This window comes from Rousettus aegyptiacus, unplaced genomic scaffold (assembly GCF_014176215.1).
Source record: "Rousettus aegyptiacus isolate mRouAeg1 unplaced genomic scaffold, mRouAeg1.p scaffold_m13_p_13, whole genome shotgun sequence".
In the NCBI taxonomy this organism is placed as follows: domain Eukaryota; kingdom Metazoa; phylum Chordata; class Mammalia; order Chiroptera; family Pteropodidae; genus Rousettus; species Rousettus aegyptiacus.
The window spans coordinates 53200109-53223539 of NW_023416288.1; the positions used below are offsets into that span (position 1 = coordinate 53200109).

General features: G+C 35.2%; 1 pseudogene; it reads right to left on the reverse strand.

Annotated features, from left to right (window-relative positions):
• Positions 1 to 16055: 16055 nt before the first annotated feature.
• Positions 16056 to 16174, reverse strand: LOC118611154 (annotated as a pseudogene).
• Between the last annotated feature and the right edge of the window lie 7257 nt (positions 16175 to 23431).

Here is a 23431-nt window from a genome sequence, read left to right on the forward strand (position 1 = left end):
CTGGATAAATAAGTCAACACATAAATGGTGATTAGCCTTATTTCACAGTGACTATTTAAATAATTAAGGACATAATGTATTCGTCATTTTCTTTATCCTTTTCATGAAATAAACGTTTTCATTGAAAAATATTTTTATGGCCTTAGAAAAGCAGATTTTCCTCATATGTTTGCTCATGGATTGCCACTGTCACTAAATTAAACTTAGCATGACTTATAAGAGTGGGAATTAACCATCAAAGTGAATTACCAGTCAGTACCCTTTGATAAAATCTTTTCAAATAAATAAAAATTGTCTAGTTTAAATGTGTGCACTCTGCTTAGTTGTATTCTCTATCGGGACCTACATTTTGTTGCTAACTTTATCCTCAAACCTTGAATTGAGTTCTAGAAACATAATCTTTCATCTTCTAAAACCCTAACTGGTAACGATAAATGACATATCAGTTCAAGTCTTGATACATGTCAGAAACTGTTCCAGGAACTCTCATGCAGCAACTGATAAAAATATACTGACACAGAAGGACTAGATGTGAATGAGAGGATTGAGACTCTTAAGAAGTTAAATAACCTTGAACCCAGGTCTGGCTGACTACACATTCCATGCTCTTAACCACTGCCCTATGTTGCATGTGGTAAGCCCAGGAGGCACATGAATATAGATGCCCTATGGCAAAATGGTCCTGCTCCCACTCCACTTTCATTTACCTTACTGCTTGTTACACAGAACAGCTTTTAAATTCTTTCTTCCTTCCTTAATTTTAAATTAATGTATATGCTCAAAATAGAGGAAAATGAAATTCACCCAGACCACCATTCAGAGATAAATTTTAACATTCGCTGTATCTTTTTTCAGATTTCATGTATTATTAACATGGTCGAGCTCATGAAACTTCCTATGCTGTACTACTCACCATCATAATTTAGGCAATATATCAATTAACTTCATTTTAATTGTTGTATAATATCCCATTGTATGAGCATATCATGATTTACTTAATCATTTTTTAGATATTGATTTTTTCATGTACTAAAAATATTATACTATTTTTAAATACTATAGTAATGTTATGCAGATTATAGTACATACATACTTTTTCTATAAGTTTAAAATAATATCAAGATAAATAATTTACAAAAATAAAAAAAATTATTACTAAGAAATTTCACCTTTAAAAAAATTATCCTTTACAACTTTTTAAACTTATATTGAAAATTTTACTGGTAAATTTAAACTATGCAAGGGATTTTGAAATTTACATATGCACATACATCTACAACTATTATTATATTTATGTGCATATTTTTAACCATGACTTCACTAAAAAATGATAACTTGTACTTCACCAAAATTAAAAACTTCTGGTTTTTGAAAGCACCAATAAGAAAATGAAAAGGTAAGCTACTGAATTAAATATCTGTAAGACACATTTCTGAGAAAGGACATCAATCCAGAATATATAAAGATTTCTTAAATTTAAAAAGGAGACAAATGACTCAAATAATAAATGGGCTAATGGTTTGAACAGATACTTCACAAAAGAAGATATATAAAGAATCAATAAGCACATTAAAAGATTTTCAACCAAAAGTCATCAGAAAATACATATCGAAACAAGGAGATACCACAAAAGCCCACTATAAAGGTTAAAATTTTAAAACCCAATTATAGTAAAGATGTTGGTCAATTGGAATTCCCACATACTGCCAGTGAGTAATGTAAAATGGAACAATTTTTCAGTGCCTCATCTACTAAAACATTTCTACATGGTAAAGTAAGGAAATATTTTCAGGTATTTTCCAAAGAAAATGAAAGTATGTTTACACAAAGACATGTACACAAATGTTCAGAGCTGCTTTATAGAAAATAGCAATAGTTAAGCGAAAGAAAACAGGCAGAAAAGATAATATTCTGTATGAATGCATTCATATGATATAGTGGAACCAGCAAAACTATTCTACAGTGGAGGAAATTTATAGAGCTGTTATCAGTGGTTACATAGGTCAAAGAGTGGAGAGACATAAATACATTGTAAAAAGATACCAGAAAATTTTGGGGTGATGGGAATGATCTATATCCTGATCATATTGATTTGTCATAACTCATTGGACTATATTCTTAAAATAGATATACTTGTGTATAAACCAGTAAAGTTGACTGTAAAACAAAATAACTTTATGCTGATGTTTCCAATGCCAATCTTACCTATCTGCACGCTTTCTAGCCTATCACCAGCACACAGCTGTATCTTCCTCAACTGTAGGAAAGTTCTCAAAGTACTTGCTTATTTGCTCAATAAATTACTTATTTGCTCAATCCATCCAATGTCCCTACCATGCTATCTCCATACTGTGCATCTTGGGTGCCTCCAGTGCATGTCCACAGGTTCATGCACCACCACTCAACCCACACCCAAACTACTGGCTCATTTCTTCTTCTAGGAAAAGAAGGTAGGAAAATGGTAATATCTGTTATTTCATAATTTTTTTCTCTTTTCTTTATCATTTCTGTTTTCACTGACTTCTTTCTTTTGCTTTTTGTTTTTCCTTCTTATTGGAAAATCCATACATGGAGTTTTATATACGATGATAGGGTGGTCCAGCTAGTCATTTTATTGTGATACTTTCAAATACAAATGTCTCTTGGACTGTATGGCTTATTCAATGAGTTCTTCAACCTCTTGTCTAATTGTGAGCAGGAGGGGTAGCATACACCTGAATGTGAGAGTCTGGGGTACAGGGAGTGTAAATGAGCTCACACTCTCATCCATCAGTGCTCAGACTTTCTCTTAATTCCTGTTTGCAGACCCAAGCCTCATTGGCTTCTGTTTTGTTTGGGATCCCAGAATCTAGGGTTTCTTATCTTCAGTTTCTCCACAGAATGAACCTCGGGGCTCCAGCACAGAGTGAGTTTTTGCCTAGCTGTGTGGGGATGCTGCAGAAGTCAGAAGATCCAACCGCTGTCACAACAGACTTTCAGCTTACCTCCACTGCGCCCGTTCACATACCCCCACCCTCCACTAGTGCTAGGTCTGTAGCCCAGCAGGGGCCCCTGGAGGTAGCCTGTCTTACTTCCTGTTGGCTTCCCCTTCTGCATGCTCATTAGTAGGTAGCTTCTTCTCTAATAAGTTAGTTACCATTCCCCTGTGTGTTTTCCATATTCAAATACATGCTGCAATTTCTCTTGTTCACATATGCCTCCTCTGCCATTCTATTTGTTCCTGTGGGTTATGCCTTTTGCTCTTGTCATTTCAATGGTATCTGGGAAGGGAGAAGAGATAAATGTGTACAGTTTCCTTGTGCTAAGAGACCACTTATTATAACTTATAATCGTGTATTTGTCAATTCTTCACTCTAAGAATTCTCTCTCTAAAGTGAATTAAATCTAATTCATCTAAATTGTCACATAAGAAAATTGCCATAGCATATTAAAGAAAATATTTTGACTATTAGTACCTTGCTGGCTTTCTTTTTTTTTTTTTCAGAAGGGATTTGAGAAACAGGGAATTATTTACCTACAAGTTATAAACTGAAGATCCTTTATTAAATTCTATTAGAGATGTCATGTTACTATCTTTCCTGCCTAAACTGTCCATAATAAATCTAATCCATCCAAGCTTCTTCTTTCATTTAGCTTAATCCCAACACTGTTCCACTGGCATGTTTGATAGATGGTAAGCATGAAAACCAATGTAAACACAAGGTCAAGAAATTCGAAAGAATTGGTCACTTCAACAATAAATATCAGTCTGCTCCATTGCTTAGCTTCATGAACCCAAACTTACTCCTACAAAAGAGTATGAATTAATGTTTTTCATCCTTAATAGATAAATCTGTTTAATTAAATGTTCAATCTGGTTTGAGTATAAGCAGATATATACACATTCTTTGTGTGCTGATTTCCTCGGGTGAGGGTATCACCTACCATACCCGTCAGGTCAAAGACATGAGGTAGCCTGAACGTGTGCATGGGGTTGCTGAGAGGGCATTTATACTCTTCATTGCAGACCAGGTCAGTGCTCTATGTCCTCCACTTGCTAGCTGACAGGACAAAACTGAGAGGCCCAAAGTTTGCACTCAACTAATTGGAAGAGCCTCAACCTATCAGTGACCTATTAAGTCCCTCTGGAGTACTCTCCATCACTTCCTCCCTCCCTCAGTGGCTATGAATAAATCTAGAGAGATTCTAAGTTGAAAGGTATGTGCCCTTCTGAGTCTGCCCAGAGAATCACCTTCAGGGTTTCACATAAGTTTTCTTTCCCTTGCTCCCAAGAGCTCCTACAACTTCAGTTATTTCAACTAAAGAACTTCAAGGCTCAGGTGCCATTTAGAGAACTCATTAAAAAGACAAAGCTGGAAATTACCTCAGACATCTTGACAAAGATATTTTTTAAAGTTTTTAATTGATCTCAAAGGGACAGAAATTATTACAGGATCTAAAAAGTAAGTGTCAGGAAAAAAAAACCTCCTTGTGGAGTTCATTAACACTTCACCACTATTAATTACAGAGGATCACTCTCATCTAGGCAACTGCTCAAGAGACCAAGGGGGCAGTTGGCCTTTTGGGGAAAAGTCCTTGTTATTTAGCTGCGGGGCCCCACAGTTAATGCTTAAGTATATTGAGACACTTTTGTTGGAGGCTGCCTCTCCAAGCATCTTATCAATGAATTGCGCTCTTTTCTCATCCACACAAAAAGACAAGAGAATAACAAACCAAATAAACTGCTATATATTCCAGGCATATTACTAAGACCTTCATATGAATTATTACCAATCATCAAAATATTTAAAAAGTGAATATTTATTGCCTTGTTTATAAAAGAAGCTAGTTCAATCAAGTTAAATAACTCATCCTAGCTCATGTAAGTGACAGCCCCCCAATTTAAAACCGATTCCAAATCTTTTCCCATTTTTCTACTGATACAGTCTAGCATGAATTCAAGCACTTTCTCTCTAGGTGTACTCATAGTCCCTAGTTCAGCCACCTAAACCACTATGCTGTATATTTCTTCCTTGGCACAGCAAGTAAGACAAAACAGGGAAACATTACATGAAGACATGATGATAAAGGATATAAGCCAGAACTTCTCCGAATTATCATTATTCCAACATTAACATTTCCTGCTGCTATCGTATGTCTGTCCCAGTTACTATTAACTCCAGGTCTGACTCCACCATCTCCTGTCACAAAGTCCATTTGGACACCTTTACTGATGCACTAAGACAATAGAATCTTTCTCAGTACACGGATACCAAATTGATGTTAAATTATTCAACTCTCTTAGTCCTGTAAGCCTTAACTAAGTGTGAAGGAATGCTTAGGGTTAATAAGCTGCGATGTTTGTCTGAGTCCTCCAAGATCAGATATCAAGACAAGATTAGATGTGCAAACGAAACACCACCATGAGGTAAAATTAGGAGGGATCCAATGAAAGTTTGGAAGGCCATTTGATGCAGGTTTGTTTCCTGTGAAGGAGAGAAGGAAGAGATCAAGGCATATGTATTAACTAGAGTCACAACCAGAAACAGATGGTTCATTCAAATTTGGTAATTAGAAGAAAGTTTAACAAAGGGAGTATTTATGAAGGGCATGTGGAAACCACAAGGGAAAGTGCAAGATCCCAGGATAGTGCAGGATCCTCCGCTGGCAATAAAACCTCTTGATAAATTCTAGGCCCGCAAAAGGAGATTGCTGATCCTAGAACCTAGAGACAAAGAAGAATGTGTAGAAAGGGTGGCCTGATAGAAACTGGAATCATAAATCAATTGAACCAGTCCACACTGACCTAGTAGGAAGTGAAAGAATTCTAGACTTCATTCTCCTCCCTCTCTCCAATCTTTTGTCTCTGTTTCCAATTAGCCAGACCCAACAAGAACCCAGAGGGCAGTGAAGCCTCATAGTGTAGGATATACAGATCAGGCTTACCGAACACAGAACAGAGCAGAAAAAGATGAAGTATGGATATAGGGGGCAAAAGAAAGGTGTCCACATAGCATTTGGTGTGTATATTCATCAAAACTGGCCATGGTTTTGAACTCCGTCAGATCAGAATACTCAAGGAAATTTCATACATTCTATTTACAAATATTTACTTATAAGAAAAATAACATTTTGAATTATCATAAAAAGTACATGACTTAATAGTGATAGGAAAGAGAGAAAGTTCTTCAGAAAAGAATGTCAATTAACAGTTGTAAAAAGTTAATGACAGTATTAGAAAATCACTAATTTAGAGCCAACTTAATAGCTCATTCAATAGATGCTAAAATTATTGGCTGAAAATATTGTTAGGAGATAGTTTCCTCCCATAATCTCCAAGATCAAGCTATAGAATACAAATTAACTTAAAAGGAGGAAATTTTTTTTTTAATGAAGAAATCTGGAAATCTGGAAACCTCTTAACCAAATCACCAACCTTAACATGATCACTGATGGAAGAGACTGACATCATGTGCCTCCTAATAATCTGCACTGAGAAGAGCACAACATCATCTGTACAGAATTCCTCCCAAAAAAGTTTGATCTCAATCTATATATGATGAATCGAAATTTCAGGACGTTTTACAAAACAACTAGCCTGGACTCTTCAAAAATGTCAATGACATGAAAGAAAGAGGAAAGAAATCCTTCAAGATTAAATGAGACTGAAGAGATATAAAACTAAATGCAATGAATGATCTTTGATTAGAGCCTAAATTGAAAAAAAGCCCAGAGGTTCATTAGTAGTTAATATTATTGTATCAATGTTAAATTTTGTGAGTGTGATAATGGTATTGTATTTAATACTTGTTTTTAGGAGATACACACTAAATTGTTCAGGGGTAAATAGTGTATACATACATGCTCTTTTAAAGTTAACTCATAATGTCTAAATCATACTTTTAAATGAGTCGGCAAAATTATATATTTGGGAATCATATATATTATTTTATATATGTTATCATATAATTACAGGTATTATATAATATTGTTATGTGTGTGTGTGTGTATACATATTCCCCTCCTTAATCTCAGCACTATTGACATTTTGAGCTTGGTAAGCCTTTGTTGTAAAGGGCTATCCTACACATTGCAGGATGGTTAGCGGCATCTCTGGTCTCCACCCACTAGATACCGGTAGCACCCTTCTCAAATTATAACAATCAAAAACATCTACAGGTATTATCATCTGTCCCCTGGGAAACAGGCACAAAACTGCCACTAATATATGTGTATTTATATTAATGTCTACGTAGCTGGCTATGAAGAGAAAGCAATATAGACAGATGATAGATAGATGTATATACATACACATATACATGATAGAAAATGTGAAAATACTAACAATTAGCTATTAGCAAATATAAGTGTAGATATGGATATTCATTATATTATTCTTTCCAAAATTCTGTAATATAAAATTTTCACACAAAAAATAGAGAAAAAGAAAAATTAAATAATATATAATATGGATTGACAAAAAATGTAATTAAAAAATAAGACAAAAAAAAAGCAAAATATATAGAATACTGTATGACAGTCTGACTTTGACTCACTTTTCTTCTCATTATTTACCTTGACTTATTTTTTATAGCCACAAGGTACAAAAAATTTGTTCATATATATTTTATATCTCTTACTTTTCTAAATTATCCAACACAGACCAGTTATCTGGCACAGAGGTAGCCATCAAAAGTCAATTGTTATTACTGTAAGACTTTTAGGGTCAATATCAACTTTAGTCATGTTAAATAATCAAACTAATATACGAAGAAACCCTACCCTGAAAGGTCAGTCCAATTAATGAGCACACCTCTCCCAGGCGACCTGTTTGTGCTCCTTCACTCCGATCTTTTCTCTTTTTCTTACCCCATTTGCCAGTCTCTCCTCTCATACATAACTCCTGAGTTTAATTTAAATGTTTTTTTTTAAGTGTTTTTTCCACATTTAAGCCTTCCAATAAGGTCATTCATCTTTGGTTAATTGTAATTCAGTTATTTAACCTAAAGCTTAGTAATTTTACTGAGCTACTTTTTAAAAAATGAAACTGATGTGACTTAAAAAGAGAAAAGGAAGAAAACACACTGGGGGGATAAAAGGCACAGATGATAGAGGCTCTGTTCATTCCTCTTGCAACTAAATCAAAGTTGTTGTAGAAACACGGAGCAAACAGCAAGCAGTCACCTGGGATCTAGAAAAACAGAAGCACTACATCTAGGGAGAGAAACAATCAACCTGCAATGGTAGAAGGTAGGAGGGGGCGAAGATACAAGGCTGCCCGGTCCCAAGTGGCTGAGTGGGGCAGAGACTGTGGTAGTGGCAGCGGCAGCTGCAGATACCTCTTAAATAGGCCATGTCCACCAGCAGACTTTCACGGTGACAGACCTGCTCACTCTGAGCACCAGTACTAGGTGGGCTGCCCCAGGGGCACTAGGGACTTACAGGGGTACACCGAGTTATCAGAATGAGGGCCAGAGGTGAGGCTCTCTCCAGGGCAGAAGTGCCTTGGAATCCACTGTTCCTCTGCTGAGCCCTCCCCAGTCTCAGTGTGCAAATGCAGTACTACCATAGCTGAAGGGTCATCGAACTGGATAACAGAGGTTCTCCGCAAAGAGAATTCCCTGGAACTCTGCCTTCCCCAACTCACGGCCCCATCCAAGTCACACTGAGTTTGTCCTCTGTGAGTCCGGTGTTCCTTGCTGAGCTAACTCCAAGACTCACACCAGTGGCAGCTAACCACGGTTTCTGGTGTGGCCTCTTGAGGCAACTATAAGCACAGCATCTGTGGATTGCTTGCCAAATCTTAACAAGTGGCCTCATGGGGGCACAGGCTGGGGTTAAACTTGGCTTGCAACTGAACGCCTCTCAGATCTGTGTCACTGGACACCTACTACACAAAGCCGCAGTAATAAGTCCAGGAGACTCAGGAGCTTTGCTTAATACATAGAAACAGACACAGAATGGCAGCCAAAATGGGAAAACAAAGAAGCAGAAACCATATGAGAGAAGAGAACGGAGATCCAGAAATAACGAAGTCAAGCAATCTTAACAGATTTAGAGTTCAAAACACTGGTTATGAAGATGTTCAATGAACTTAGGGGAAGAGTAGATAAACTCAGTGAGAACTTTAAAAAAGGGATAAAAAACATAAAATGAAAATGGAAATTATTAAAGAGAACCAGTCAGAAATGAAGGACATATTATCTGAGATGAAAAGAATGGTAGAGGGAATCAATGGAATTAATAGAGAGGATCCAACCACTGATATAGAGAATGGGGAAGCCAAGGACACCTAATCATAATGGCAAGAAAAAAGACTCCAAGACTATAAAAATTTAAGGAGCCTATAGGGCACAATTAAATGTAAAAATATCCATGTCATAGTGATACCGAAAGGAAAACAAGAAGTTGAAGAGCTATTTGAAGAAATAATGATGGAAAACTTCCCTCGCCTGATGAAGGAAATAGACATACAACCCCAGGAAGCTCAGAGAGTCCTAAAAACCAGGAACCCAAAGAGGCCCACACCAAGAAACATTATAATTAAAATGCCAAAGGTTAACTACAAAGAGAGAATCTTAAAAGCAGCAAGAGAAAAGCAGTTTGTTACCTACAAGGGAGCACCCATAAGACTGGCAGCTAATTTCTCAAAAGAAACTATGCAAGACAGAAGGGCTTGACACACACACACACACACACACACACACACACACACACACACACACACAAAATTCAAAGTGATGAAGACCCGAGATCTACAACCAAGAATACTTTATCCAGCAAAGCTATCATTTAGAGTTGAAGGACAGATAAAGAGCCTCCCAAAACAAAACAAAAAAATACCTAAAGGAATTTATCAGCACTAAGCCAATATTACAGAAAATGTCAGAGGGACTTTTTTAAGAAGAATAAAACAGGTATCAAAAACAAGAATAAAGAACGGTTAACAACTACAATCCTATCAACAAGTACCTCAAATAGAAAATAACTAAGTGCTCCAACCAAAAGACAGAGAGACTGAATAGATAGAAAAATAAGACCCCTACATATGCTGCCTAAAAGAGATTCAGTTCAGATTAAAAGACACACACAGACTAAAAGGAAGGGGATGGAAAAAGATACTGCCTTGGTGGACCTAGAGAGTATTGTACTGAATAAAATAAGTCAGATAAAGACAAATATCACATGATTTCAAGTACGTGTGGAATCTAAAAAACAAAATAAACAACAACAAGAAAAACAGAAATAAACTCATAGATACAGAGAATATTTTGACGGATATTAGATGGGAAGGGGTTGGGTGGGATGGCGAAAAAGGGCAAAGGGATTAAAAAGTTCAAATGGATAGTTACAAAATAGACATTGAGATATGGAGTGTAGCATAAGGAAAATAGTTAACAGCGTTGTAATGAGTATGTAAGGGGAAAGAGGGATACTAGATTTAGTGGGGTGATCACTTTGTGGTTCTATAGATCTCTAATCACTATGCTGTACAACTGAAACGAATATATTATTGTATGCCAACTATAATTGAAAAAAACTCATTGAATTGTACAATGTAAAAAAAAGAAAGAAAGAAAAGCACACTATGTACCTATTAATCTCCTTTATTTCCCCTTCTTTTCTCACTCTCTGCCATTGTCACAGGGAGCCTTGTGGTCATTCATAACCTTTTAAACATTAAATCCACTCATCAGCTTTCTCATTCATTTAAGTCCACTTATCCTGGTTCTCTGACCACATAGGAACCTCTTGTCCATTGTTCCTCCTTTTCTTCTATTAGCTTTCACTTATTTTCTTATCATGCTTACGCTCCATGTCCCATCATTTTAACGATGTTTTTAATAGATCATCTCATTCTTATTGTCCTTTCACTGAAACTTCCTGAAACACACATCATTCTTGAGTCAATTCCATGGTCTTACCATTTTCCCCCTCACATTCAGGCTTACCACTGACACACACACACACACACACACACACACACACACACACACACACAAATGGCATTACTGAAGAAGCAGTTTCCAACACCTTTCCTAGAAAATATAATGGCGGATAAAGAACTTCACATACAAAAAAAAAATTTCCCCACACAACATGTGAAAATGTAGCTGACAGAAGTGAAGTATGAAAAACAAAGCTTAAAACAGAAATAAAAAACTACATTAAAATACTCCAGAAATGAAGCTGAAATAGGAATGGGGAAAACAGGAGAGAGACACTGGTGGAAACACACTAAAGAATACTGAACATTTAATAAGAAAAGCACTCATAATCAAACCAAAATTGAGAATTAAAATGAAGTAGTAGGAAAATAAAAGGTATGGAAGATAGGCATATCAGAGCTAATACTTATTTTTTAGAAAATATAAGTTATAAAATACAAATATTTTAAAATATAATTCAAGAAAATTTTCCTCAGGTAAAAAAATACATAACTCTAGAGATTAAAAATAAAAACTAAGTCTCTGGGAAACTGACACAGAATGGTTATATAATGATATATCTTACTATTATTACTAGGTTAAAAGATAAATAATTATAAAGTTACCTGGAAAAAATTAAAATCTACTTATTAAAAGCAAAAAGAATCAGTTGGAATGTATACATTTCCATAACAATATTCAAAATTTGTGAAAAAACACCTACGCAATTCTCCTGGAAAGAAAGTATCATCCAAGTTTTATACCTAGCTGAATGGTTGTACAAATGCAAAGGCACAAACAGTATAGAAAATGAAGGAATTAAAGAATATTAGTCCTAAAAAATCTATAGCAAAACAATTGGCAGTGAACACTGAATCTTTTTTAGTTGTAGGACTGTGAATATAAATATGAGGATTAAGGTGGTAGAACAGAATTCAAATGCTTAAAATGTGCTCTGACAATGTAGAAACAAATATTAACAACAAAAGTTGAGAGAAGATAGGAAATTGTGTAATGCTGAATTCCTTACCTTTAATAGTTGGGAGAAGTGTTTCACTTAAATATGATAAATCAGTTAAAGAGATATAAGTGCATTTAATTGATGAGAGTAATTACCAAGTGTGATAATAAAATCAAAGAAAGTCAGGTGAGGCAGGAGAAAGAAGGCAGGATAAAGAGTATATAAATTTTATTATTGCCCATAGTAGGTAATTGTCTACCATTGACAGGTAATTAAATTCAATATGAAGAAATAGAAGAATAAGGATGCTATACAAAATTATAGATATAAAATAGAACCCTTAGGAAGAAACCATTGTCATAGCAATAAATATAGTCTTAAACTCACTTATTAAAAGAACTTTAAGATTGGATTTTTAAAAAGTTCAATTCTATACTGCTCACAAGAAATAGTTACAGCAGAGAAATCCAAAATATCAAGAAAGAAAAGTGTGGGGGAATGGTAAACGGCAAAAACACAAAAGTATGAGTTGTAATCTTACTATCAGAAAAAGTTCAATGCAGAGCCAATAAAGCATCAATAAATCATGTAATAGCATTGATAACACCAAGAAACAAAACTAACAAAGATGATAGTTTTAACTATATAACTTCAAATAAAAAAGGTTAACCTTCAAGCAAAAACTACAAGCTATTTAAAAAGAAATGGCAAGGAAAACAGAAGCAATAGGAGACATTAGTGTACCCTGCCCAGACTTTTCAGATCTTTGAAAAAATTTAAGATCTAGAGGACTAAAAATAGTATAATTAATAAAGTACATCTAATTAATATTTCACTGACTCTGAATCCTGAAAACAGACAATAAGTCTTCTTTTCAAATGCTAAAACATCTCCAAAAGAGAAAAAAAGGGAAAGAAAAGGATGAAAAGGGCCATGTATCAAGTTCCCCAAAATACTAATTTCAAAATATAGAATATAGGCACTATTTTCTAAACACAATGAAAAAACTAGAAAATACTGATAAGAACAATGAAATTCCATACCTTAAAATTTTAATATAACATGTAAACACTGTGAAGAAAACTTTAAAACACTCCTTAGTAATACAACAACCTAATCTAATGAAAAATTACCATACTCTTGAATAGGAAGCATTACAAATATTCCAACTCACCCAAGCAATTCAGTAAATAGGCAATCCCAAAGCAGCAACAGTATTTGTTTTGTAATTATATAGGATGATGCTAAAATCATACAGAAAAGTAAAAAGTATGAACTACCAGGAAAATCCGATGAGTTACAAGGTAGATCAGCCTTTTTTAAAAAATTATTTTTATGGTGACATTAATTAATGAAATCCGGTTAAGTTTCAGCTATAAGATACACACACACACACACACACACACACACACACACACACACACAGTGTGCTCACTTCCCATAGTTAGATTTCTTTCTGTCACCACATATTTGACCCCTTTTCCCCCATCTACCTCCTCCCTTCCCCTTCCTCCTACCCTCTGTTAACCAGTAGTCTATAGTCCATGTCCATGAACCTCTGTTTGTCCTGTTCCTTTGTTGCTTTTAGGTTTATGTTCCACATATAAATGATATCATGTAATTTTCAATTTTTTGTCTGGCTTATTTCGCTTGGCATGATTATCTCAAGGTTTATCCATGTTGTCGCAAATGGCAGTACCTCATCTCTTCTTATGGTTGAGTAATATTTCATTGTATGTATGTACCACAGCTTCTTTATCCAATCATCTATCATAGGACATTTCGGTTGCTTCCATGTCCTGGCCATCGTGAATCATGCTATGAAAATTGGTGTACAAATACCTTTTCAGATTTGAGTTTTCAAGTCCTTGGGGTAAATACTCAGTAGAGGAACTGCTGAATCCTCTGGTAGATCAATTCTTAGTTTTTTGAGAATTTCCATACTGTTTTCCATAGTGGCTGTACCAATTCCAGTCCCACCAGCAGTGTGCGAGGGTTCCTTTTTCTAAGCCTCCTCTCCAATACTTGTTATTATTTGTCCTGTTGATAACAGCTATGCTAACAAGTGTGAGATGGTATCTCACTGTGGTTTTGCTTTGCACTTCCCTAGTAGCTAGCAACATTGAGCGTCTTTTCATATATTTGTTGGCCATTTATTTATATGTCCTCTAGGGAGAAGTGTCTGTTCAGGTCCTTTGCCCATTTTTTGATTGGATTGCTTGTTTTTTTTGTTGTTGTTATTGAGTCGTATGAGTTCTTTGTATATTTTGGATATTAGGCTCTTATTGGAGGCGTTGCTTACAAATGTACTCTCCCATTCGGATAGTTGTCTCTTTACCTCATTGACAGGTTTTTTTTTTGCTGAGCAGAGGCTTTTTAGTTTGATGCAGTCTCATTCATTTATTTTAGCTTTTACCTCCCTTGCCTTTGAGTCATTAATCCATTTTGAGTTAATTTTGGTGTGGTGATGGACAACAGTCTAGTTTCACTCTTTTGCAGGTGGCCATCCAATTTTCCCAGCATCATTTATTGAAGAGGCTTTCCTTTCTCCACTGTATATTTTTGGCCCTTTTGTCAAAAATTATTTGCCCATATAAATATGGGATTACTTCTGTACTCTCGTTTCTGGTCCATTGGTCTGTATGTCTGTTTTGCTGCCAATACCATGCCGTTTTGATTACTGTCTCTGTGCAGTATAATTTGAAGTCAGGCAAAGTGATGCCTCCAGCCTTGTTCTTTTTTCTCAGGATGGCTTTGGCAATTCGGGCTCTTTTGTGGTTCCATACAAATCTGATTTTTTGTTCTATTTCTTTAAAAAATGTCAATGAGATTTTGATGCGGATTGAGTTAAATCCATAGAAAGCTTTAGGTAATATGGTCATTTTAACTATGTTGATTTTCCAAATCCAAGAACACAGAATATCTTTCCATTTCTTCGTGTCTTCTTTGAGTTCTTTCAATAGGGTCTTATGGTTTTCCTTATATAGGTCCTTCACATGTTTCGTTACATTTATTCCTAGGTATTTTATTCTTTTGGTTGCACTTGCAAAAAAATTATTTTTTCCTTTTCTTTTTCTGACACTTCATTATTAGAGTATAGGAACGCTATGGATTTTTGAATGTTGATTTTGTATCCAGAAACTTTACTATATTTGCTTAGTTTCTAGAAATGTTCTTGTGAAGTCTTTAGGGTTTTCTGTAGAGAGAATCTTGTCATCCACAAATAGTGACAGTTTGACTTCTTCGTTTCCTATTTGGATGCCTTTTATATCATTCTCTTGCCTGACAGCACTCGCTAGGACCTCCAATGTTTATTGAATAAGAGTGGAGATAGTGGACAACCTTGACTTGTTCTTGATCTTAGAGAAAAAGTTTTTAGTTTTTCACCATTAAGTATAATGTTGGCTGAGGGTTTGTCATACATGGCCTTTATTAAGTTAAGGTACTTTCCCTCTATATTAATTTTGTTAAGTGTTTTAAAGATCAGCCTTTTTGTATTTTCAATTTAAATAAAATCTTTCATTATTAAACAATATGTTACTGGTTGATGACTAAAGAGATATATAATAGAGCAGAATAAAAAAACTGGAGATAAATAAATAAACTAGAATTTTAATTATGATGAAAATATCTCAAATCGGTGATGCAAAGATGGATTACACATAAATGTACTGAAACTATTAAATGTACTAGAAAATAATAAAATTGGATGTATATCTCTTGCTTCATACTGTTATTTCTTCCAGAAATCCAAATTCATTCCCAAGACGTAAGAAGCAAGGAAAACATTTTCGCTATATTCTTTTGAATTTTAAAACATGTAAATGCATAAACTTTTTTAAAAAGTAAAATGCAAAGATATTTTTATAATTTTCAGTTTTGAAATAGGGTATTTTTCTTATTATAAAAGGGACATATGTTGTAGAAATGTAAGGAATATAGAACACATAGAAATGATCAAGACAAAAAAATTTCAATAAATACAAAAAGAAAGCAAACAGCCTCATTATCTCCTCCTCCCTTTTTATGCTTCTGTTTAACTTATTTAATTACTTTTTTCAATTACATGTAATAGTCAATGATGAATGATTTAGGCATAATACTTTTTTTTTTTTTAGGTGAGGCAACCCTTGGACGACCTCACAGATTGCAAGGACCTTGTCAGTTTACAATCCCTTTTTTTTTAACATCTATAGCACTTGGTTTTCCTAGGTGGTCTCCTATCTAAGTACTAACCAGGCCTGACCCTGCTTAGCTTCTGAGATCAGACAGGATCAGGCTTGTTCAGGGTGACGTGGCTATAGACTACATAATTCTTTCTAATTTAATTTCATGCCTCAATTTTATTCTAACTCTTCACCTATGTCTTTGACATCAGAGTCTTTGTCATCAGAGCTACATTTTGAATTACCTAACAGTTTTCCATACTATTTTCACCTTCCTTTAAATTATTTGAAATAGAACATCTTTTGAATCGACATATTACTCTTTAGTGAATCTCATAAGCTACAAGTGCTCTTTCATATAACCTTAGACTATTTGTCTTTTTTCTTCCTATATTAATTTTTTAATATAACCACTGTTAAGAGAATTTAAATTACAAACGCCAAGATTTTGCCTTTGACTACATTCGCTATACTGACTCAGTTTAATGATTCAAATGTACAGTTATCGTTTACTTTCTCACGCCAAGTTGATTTAAAGCTTTCCTTTATATTTCATTTTCCCAACCTCCATTTCACTTAGTCAGTGCACTATTATCTCTCTCATTCTTATGGCCATTGACCCCTAACTATATCTTAATCTGTCCTTTCCATTGCATTAAATGTTTCTTGCTTCTTTAGCTGTCCAAATCCCCAAATCCTACACTGCTTTCAGGATTCAACAAAGTCCACCTCCTCTAAAAACTTTTATTTTTTTTATTCTCTGACCACTTATAGCAGTTTTTAAAGCTTCTAATTCAGAGAAATTTTTTTCTGTATATTTTATCAAGCAGTTTTTACTCATATTAAATAATTCAAATATTTTATTGCCGTCTTTTACATATCAATTTATCTTACATCCTCAAGTCGGTGGTAAATGATGTGAGTGTCTGAACCATACAATTCTCAGTAGCCCATCAGTTTAGTTCATATATTAGGTGCTCTGCCTTATTCAGACCTTGAGAAACTTAAATTTTCAAAATCTCAGTTTATAAATTTGTATAATGGAAGAGTGTTAGACCCGCCCAAAGATCTTCAAAGGCCTGTCTCTGATGAACTGTCCAATGTCAATTTGTCGAGCATTGCTCATACTTCCCACTAGATGGTACCAGCGCCTAACACTACTTGAGAAAATTGACTTTTTTAAATGAGTTGCAAAAATGAGTGATCAGAAAAGGTAGCCTGTTATATATAACAGTTATAATTTGTGAAATAAAATATAGAAAATTATAGATTTTTTTTCTAATTTGTTCACTGGACAGGTATTTGGTAATAATTTAATGAGCATGCCCCTAAAAATATTTAGTGTAATGTTTATGAAATCAATCCAAAATCTTATTTAACAAATATTTACTGTGTATAGCTCTGTACACAACAATATGACAATGTTTGTGGCTACAGAAAGACAAATCATACATGACGCTCTTACAAGGAAAATAAGACTTACGTTTTTAAAAGCCACATACAAGTGAAAAATGAGAACATTCAGAGCTTGTGGACACTACTTTCAGCTGTGGAAATGAGCATCGGTCTTCATGGAAATTGGGGTATTTTAGATGAATTTTGGGTTATGAGTTCAATTTTCTATGTCACAAAAAAAAGAAAAGCATGTTCAAGCAGACAGTGGAGGATACTGAATGTCAAACTCATGTCTTTGAACTTTATTTAGTAGTTAATGGGACAAAATAAAAGACTGTACAGAGTTTCATAATCAGAATTGTGTTTGTAAAAGTTATGTCTGCTCAGAGGAAGACTGTCTGAGGTCACTTAAAATAATCTAGCTCATAGAAGCAGAGAGTAGAATGGTAATTGGCAAGAACTGGAGGGAGAAAGGAAAGTTGATGGTCAAAGGGTACAAAGTTTCGGTAATGCAAGAAAAAAATAAGTTCAGGAGATCTACACAGCACCTATAGATAACAGTACTGCATTGTATACTTAAAACTTTCTAAGAGTATAACTGAATGTTAACTGCTCTTATTACAAAAATAACAATAATTAATAATAATAATAAAGGAGGCAGTAAGAAACTTTTAGAGGCGATGGATATGCTTATAACCTTGATGGTGGTGACAGTTTCAAGCATATATACTCATCGAGTTGTATACATTAACTCAGTACATCTTTTTACATGTTAATTATAACTAAATAGAGTAATTTTTTTTTTTTTAAAAGATACATCTGCTGGTGGTGTGGCTATTTGAGAATGAGAGAAACAAAACAGGGCTACTTGTTGAAGAGATATGACTGCCTATTCACAGGATGGCTTGAAAATGAACAACAGTTACAGTGATGAAGGATTTAAGGCATCGGTGATCTTAGCAAAGGATGAATTGAAATGAAAGTCAAAGAAATAAGAACAAAGATTAATAGCTAAAAAATAAGTGGGAAAAACTGGAATTTCTTGTGAGTTATAAAGGAATTAAAAATCATTAATTCCAGATATCTTGAGTTTTAGAAACTGACACTACAGCTTCTCTCCCAATAAATGTGGGGTTTTTTTCTGCTCAGTAATAGCAACAGCTCTCAAATCCTGTTTTTATAGCATGCTACGTCTTTGCTAATGATTTTAAAAGCTACTCAATCTGCTGATCAAGTATGATTGCAGCACCATCTAAAGCAAGTAATTCATGTTGTCTTTGCTGAGTCTGTTAGTAATAGCTACAGAACTGTGTAGATTTTTTAGATTCTTCTTTTAAGAAATGTTTTCAAGACATTTAGGGTAGTAGTGGAGAAATACCCTGCATGGCCCCAGGAGATTTCTTTGTCCCTTTCCTTTTTCTCAGAAGCACTAATTCTCCCTTAATTCAGTTCACTTTGAATCAACCATGTTTATCGAACACCAAATATATGCCAGGGACAGTGAGAGATTCTAGGAGCACAAAGATGAGTAAGACAAGATTCCCGCTTCTTGGAGCTCAGAGAAGAGAAAACTCTGGCAGGACGAGGAGGCACTAGTTGGTAAGGTTCCTGGAGGAAGCGATCCCTAAATTGAATTAGGAGAAAAACAACAACAACAACAACAACAACAACAACAACAACAACTAATCACATACCTGTAGATGGAAGAATGTTTTAAGTCCAGGAAATAGCCTAAACAAGACAAGGAAACGGTACGGTGTACTTTAGAAACGACAAGAAAATTGAGAACATAAAGTGCTGGTGGGAGGATCGGGCACTGATGCTGGAGAAGCAGGTGCTAAGGCCGGAAGCAGAGGCAGGAACACATCTCAGAGAGCTTATGACCAAGCAAAGGACCCCACTTCTGTAGACGGTGGAGAGAAACACTGACATGTTTTAAAGACAAGTATGACAGTGCACATTAGCATTTTAATTTAGACAGGGTGGATTATTTTATCTTAGAAACAAGCAATTCAGCATTTATTAAATTTTTTAAAAAAGTAGAAAATATGAGGTAAATGAAAAAGGAGGAAGACCAGGGGGATAAAGGAGAAATATAAAACTCCTGCTGTCCATGTACTCCTAGACAAATACTTCTTAAATTTTGTATCTATACCTTATGATTATTTTCTTATTCAATTATTATTGATTACATGGTCTCCGCACATAATGAGAATATTTCAGTGTCTCAGCCTAAACATGATTCAAAAGGGAAAATCTCCAAATGTTAACTCTGTTTTATGTAAACTTATAATAGCTGCTTTGGCAGACTCTCAGGTCTGAGCCCTACCATCACCATGACAACCTTCAGAGCAAAAGGCAAAGTTGATGAAATTGATCTGATCCACAAGTTTTGCCCTGCTGTTCAATGCTTCATAATTTCTCACAGCAAATAAATCTCAGCCAGCCTTCATGCAAACTCTGTCATATGTCAGAAATCTTAAATACCTGAATTTCATATTTCAATATGACATGTTTTCCCCATGTACACACTTATGAAGTCATAACTAGCCCATCCCATGGGTGTTTCTGGATCTCAGAAGAATCTGGCAGTGAACGAAAGAAGAAAAGGAAAATCATTCTGTATGTATTTTAACACTCATTGTTATTGAGCCTTGGTATAATGTCCTAGTACAAAATGGGAGAGGAAGCAGGTTTAAGAGGCAGCTGCCTCAGTTTTCTTAAACTCTGTTGGACTATTAAACCTTGATTAGTATTTGACCCATCTTCTCCCACCTCTGCGTCCCTAAACTTATCAATGTTTTCTCCTTTTATTCCTTTTCATAGAAGTACACATATGCCACATAGGCATGCATTTTTATGGGGTTATTCTGTACATGTTTTTGTAAGTACCTATTTGCAAACTATTTTTTCACACAATAATATATATTACAAGCCACTTACTGTGCCATTCTTTTAGCTACATTTTCCATAAGGACATGCAACATTTTACTTTATCCAACACGTTGGGGTTTCCTTTTTTTCCTTTTATAAACAACATTGTAATGAGCATCCCATTAGTTATTTCTACAGGTATGCATTTCCTTAGTATAACTGTCTAAATTAGATTACACTGCAATTTTATTTTACTTCCAGCATTATTAGCCTTCTTCATGGAACATACTACTCTAGTTCTCACTATAAGCTTCTACACTAAATATTTGTTCTGCCTATAAAGATTTTGTCCCGAATAAAAAATATATATACTTCATTGAACATATATTCAATTCTGAGCACTAATCAAAGTACTTTACCTATTCTTACTTATTTAATCTTCGAAACAATGCAATGGGATAGGTATAGTTATTAGCTTATGAAGAAAATGAGGCACAGAAAGATTAAGCTTGCCCAAGTGTACACAGCCACAGAGCCTGTGCTTTTCAGTCATACACTATACTTGTCATGATCCACCCCCTCCCATCATTCAGACTTTGTGTACAGTGCTGCCTCGTCCTGGGCCTTCCCAGACCACTGTCTGTGAAGAACTCCCCGTCACACACACCATCACCATGCTGCTTATTCCACAGTTGCCTTGCCCTGCCCTGCCCCACTGCCCTTACTCTCTGACAAATGAACGTGCCAATCTTGACCTTGTTAGTGAAAGACACAGCAGGAAAACAAAAGGAATTGTTCCAAAAGCATTCGGGAACAGAAATTCATAGTCAGCCAGGAAAGGAATACCAAAATAAAGTAACCGAGTTAGATAAAAGCCTGGCAAACTTTTTACAGTCCAATAAGCCATATTAACTTTGACTCAACTTCTCTAACTAGGCTGCAAAATTATAACATCTTACCAATGCCCCCTTCTCTCATTAGGAACTTGTCATTGGATTTAGTGCCCACCCAGATAATCCAAGAGGGTCTTATTTCAAGATCCTTAAATCTATTTTAAGACCCTTTTTTCAAATCAGTAAACCAAGTTGAAGATACAGATGTATCTTTTGGGGAGCCACCATCCAACCCACGACAGGTATGTTTATAGGTATGTTTATATGTATTACATATGTACAAATATATAGCCTGATATTTGTTCCAACCTGTAAGGGTTGTTACTATGTATCCCTTCCAATTAAAATGGTGCCTAATATATAGTAGATACTCAATAAATATTACTTGAATGAATTGTTTTTAGTCACTAAAAAATATATATTATGTGTAATTAACATATTTTTATTTCATTTTATGAACTTCTTAATGAGTTTGATTGGTGATAACTAAGTCCTGAGGGCTTAATCTCTAGGTGAACTGCTAAAGCTGACTACAAGAGTCTATATCATGGCTACCTAACCCCAAGAACACTGACCCGAAACTTCTAAGTTGCTTTATGTGTCGCACCTTACAAATTCTATGTGTATGTAACCATTACACTGCTGTAAATTATCTCCCTCCAAAGGCAGATTCCTACACTGGTCTGCTCTGTACCCCTTATTTTACTCAGCCTGTGCAGTTACATGCTCTTCTCACAAAGAGGTCGAGGCTACATTGATTCCCATCTGCTCTTTGAAACACAATTTCATAAGAGTTTATAAAGAAATATTACTTCCACTCTCTCACCAACCCGTTTATGAGAAATAATAAAGAAACGACAGCCCTGCTATTTGGAGTCTCCCAGGGTAGGTATGAGGAGCTGTCGGTGTGGGATGGTTTAAGACAGGCCTGCACAGCCTTCTCCACTGCTTTTCCCTTAAGCCCAGGTGGAGTTTCAGCCTGCTTTGATCTTACACTGGCCCGGATTTTAATCAAGGTCTTTTGCATCACATCGGTTGATCCTCATAACCATTGTGTGGGGAAGCAGAGCAAGTATTACTATTCCTATTTTACATATGAAGTATCAGTGTCTCATAAAGTTTATATGGGTTTTCCCAGGCCACGTGATAAAAACATATCTAGGACTAAAACTTAGATAGCCAGTCAGTTCTTTTCATGCCTCCTTTATTTATTCTTGCTGAATACGTCTTCGTCTGCTTTCCCATGTACATTACTTCATAGCCTTACATGCCTGTGCCACTACGTTTTCACATGAATTGTCTCAAAAAATAATCGCTTTTCTTTATATGTTTGGGTTTTAAATAGAAATATATATATTCACAACCACTTCGTTGTATATTCTCTAAAGTGAGGTAGGCTTGCATTTCCTCTTTGTTTCTTTTCTTTCCCGAGTACTAAACTTCACATTTCGTCATTTTTATTTTACTAACTTCTCCAGGTATAGTAATTGATGATTCCAAACATGTCCCTGTACAATTTACTTCCAAATTCAGCTTGCTGAAGAAATGTTTTTCTCTCTCTGGAGAGATCCACAAGCTAAGAAAGGACCCAGGGTTCAGAATTAGGACACCTGGGCTTTTGACCTCCGCTCCCCACTGTCTATGAATGTACATTATTTACTTCCTTAAGCTTATGTTCTCAAAGTTTATAAAACATAGCAAAGAATTCCACTTAATTCCTCTGCAAGAGAGAAAACATTCTTGAAAATGTTATTCGCTCTTAGATAAAAGATTGTTGCAAATGCTAAAAGCGATCCTATTTTTCACTATTCTGAAGAAATATTTAAATTCCCGCTGACACTAGCATGTTATATGGAATATGGCTTAAAGTATAGATATATTTTCATCACTGGCAGAACTATAAACCAAAGAGGGCATAACTATATAAGAGTCTGTGGGTGTGTGGGCATGTTTGATAAGAAAGGACCAGCATACATGGGTAAAGTGTCAGATAAACAAGTGAGAGACTGGAGAGTCGCTGTGGCATAAAACAAAAATCTGTCAAATCCTAAAATTAGGCTCACTGCTTGTATATGAGGTGTGTGCTAAGAGAGTGAAGGCCACAGGAAATATAAAAAAATGAAGAGGAATGAGAGAACATTGAGCTCAGAAGAAAAGCTGACTGATGAGGGTTTCATTCAACAAATATATATATTTGATGATATTTATTTACTTATCTATTTGCTCATCCACAAA